Genomic DNA, 2886 nt, shown 5'->3' with positions numbered 1-2886 from the left:
AGATAAACAAAACAGAAAAACAAAACAAAACCCAGAAATAACTTCCAAACAAGGATAGCCAACTGAGTTTTCACAAATGTACAAAGCAATTCCTGGGGTAAGGATGGTACTTTTAACAAATGATGCTGAAGTCATTGGCTATTCATAAGGGAAATAAAAAAAAAACCACACATCCTACATTAATATTAAATAAAAATCAACCATAGACTTAAATATTAAATATGCCTTGGTTGAAGGGATGGAAAGTCACCAGTAAGGATGGCAATGCCAGTGGAACCACGTTGCTTGAGGCTCTAGACTGCATCCTACCACAGACTTGTCCAACTGACAAGCCCAAGGGGTGATATTGGTACTTTTCTGTTGGCCAAGTGGAGACTGGTGTTCTCAAACCTGGTATGGTGGTCACCTTTGCTCCGGTCAGTGTTACAACTGAAGTAAAATCTGTTGAAATGCACCATGAAGCTTTGAGTGAAGTGCTTCCTAGGGACAATGTGGGCCTCAATGTCAAGAACGTGTCTGTCAAGGATGCTCATGTGGCAACGTTGCTGGTGACAGCAAAAACAACCCACCAATGGAAGCAGCTGGCTTCACTGCTCTGGTGATTATCCTGAACCATCCAGGTCAAATCAATGCTGGCTATGCCCCTGTACTGGATTGCCACATGGCTCACATTGCATGCAAGTTTGCTGAGCTGAAGGAAAAGATTAATATCTGTTCTGGTAAAAAGCTGGAAGATAGCCCTAAATTCTTGAAATCTGGTGATGCTGCCATCGTTGATATGCTTCCTGGCGAGCGCATGTGTGTTGAGAGCTTCTCAGACTATTCACCTCTGGGTCACTTTGTTGTTCGTGATATGAGACAGACAGTTGCCGTGGGTGTCATCAAAGCATTGGACAAGAAGGCTGCTGGAGCTGGCAAGGTCACCAAGTCTGCACAGAAAGCTCAGAAGGATAGATGAATATTATGCCTAATACTGCCACCCTAATCTTAATCGGTGGTGGAAGAACGGCCTGAGAACTGTTTGTTTCAACTGGCCATTTAAGTTTAGTAGTAAAAGACTGGTTAATGATAACAATGCATCGCAAAACTTTCAGAAGGAAAGGAGAATGTTTTGTGGACCACTTTGGTTTTCTTTTTGGGGTGTGGCAGTTTTAAGTTTTTAGTTTTTAAAATCAGTACTTTTTAATGGAAACAACATGACCAAAAATTTGTCACAGAATTTTGAGACCCATTAAAAAAGTTTAATGAGAAAAAATTTACTATTAGACTTTTAGGATATAACATAGGGAAAATCCTTTATAACCTATGGTTTATAAAAGTTTTATATATAACACCAGGAACAAGATCAGTTAATAAAAGAGATAAATTGACTTCATCAAAATTAAAATTATTTTGTGTGTGCATTATTTTGTAAACAGAATGAAAAGACAAGCTACAGACAGAGAGAAAGTATTATAAAAGCACATATCTGAAAAAAGGACTTATATCTGAAATACATAAAGAACTCTCAAAATGCAGCAATAAAAAATCCAATTATATAATGTCAAAAGATACATAGAGACAATTCACTGAAAACCACATTCTGATGATAAATAAACACACCAAAAGATATCCAGCATCACTAGCCATTAGGGATATGCAAATTAAGACTACAAAGTGATATTACTACACAACTATTTGAACAGCAAACATTTTAAAAATTTGAAGTGACAGTACCAAAAGTTGGTGAGGATACAGAGAAACTGAATCTCTCCTACACTGTTGGTAGAAATGTAAAATGGAACAGCCACTTTTAGAAGTAGCTTAAAAAGTGGTTTGGAAATTTTGTAAAAAAAAAAAACCTAAACATGTGCTTATCATATGATCCAGCAATTGCACTCCTAGCCATTTAAGCCAGGGAGCTGGAAATGTGTGTCTATGCAAATATCTCTACACAAATATTTATAGCACCTTTATTTATAACAGTCCCAAACTGGAAACAACCAAAGTGCTCCCTTATGGACAAGTGGTTAAATAAACTTGGTACATCCAGATAATAGAGTATGATTTAGCAATAAATAGTAACAGATTGCTGATGCAATCGGCAGCTTTAATGAATCTTGAGGCCATCAGGCTGACTGAAAACAGCTAATCTTAAAAAGGTCACATAGTATGTGAAACTTTTTACATAACAATAAAAAGTGGCCGAATTATAGAAGAGAAAAAACAAATGAGTGGTTGCTGAAAGGTAGAGTTAAGGACTATGAGAAGATGGTGAACGGGACTGAAAAGGAATAGCACGAGGGGATGTTTATGATAATGGAAGAGTTCTATGGCTTGATCATGGTCATGCTGACACCAACCTACGCGTGTGATTGCACAACGTAGAGCTACGCTCATACGTTGTACCAATGTTCGCTGATAGCCATGGTTGATTTTATTATTTTTTATAGTTGATATGCCATCTATACATTATTTTGTTTGTCTTCCAAGCAACAACATGGCCAAATAAACATTGTGGATACAATTTATAGAAATATAATTTAGGTTACTACTTTTACAGTTCTATAGTTACCACTGCTATTGGACCAAAGTCCTAGTAAAAAAAAAATATAAATAAGGTGAAGAATTATACAACTATGATATATGAAGAACCTTCTTACCTGGTAGGACATGGGCTGTTGATTGCGGACATGGTCTTCTACAAGTCTAATGTAACTTAAGGCAGGAGCTCCTTCTCTGATTGAGTATTCTTCACTGTCTGAACTAATTCTATTCAAATGTGGGCAGGTTTGTATAAGAATGGCAACAGAAATCCAGATAAAGTTGCATATTGTGTTTTAAGTTGGATGTCCTCCTTTGCACTGCTTTTTGGCTAATGAGGCTATAAACCAAATGAGAGTAACC

At 37.0% G+C, this 2886-nt stretch overlaps 1 pseudogene; it reads left to right on the top strand.

Annotated features, from left to right (window-relative positions):
- The first annotated feature begins 221 nt into the window (after positions 1-221).
- LOC108517894 (putative elongation factor 1-alpha-like 3) lies at positions 222-958 on the top strand (annotated as a pseudogene).
- Positions 959-2886: the final 1928 nt, after the last annotated feature.

Source organism: Rhinopithecus bieti, unplaced genomic scaffold, assembly GCF_001698545.2.
Source record: "Rhinopithecus bieti isolate Rb0 unplaced genomic scaffold, ASM169854v2 scaffold_1295, whole genome shotgun sequence".
Classification (NCBI taxonomy): domain Eukaryota; kingdom Metazoa; phylum Chordata; class Mammalia; order Primates; family Cercopithecidae; genus Rhinopithecus; species Rhinopithecus bieti.
This window is presented reverse-complemented; position numbering and strand designations above follow the sequence as displayed.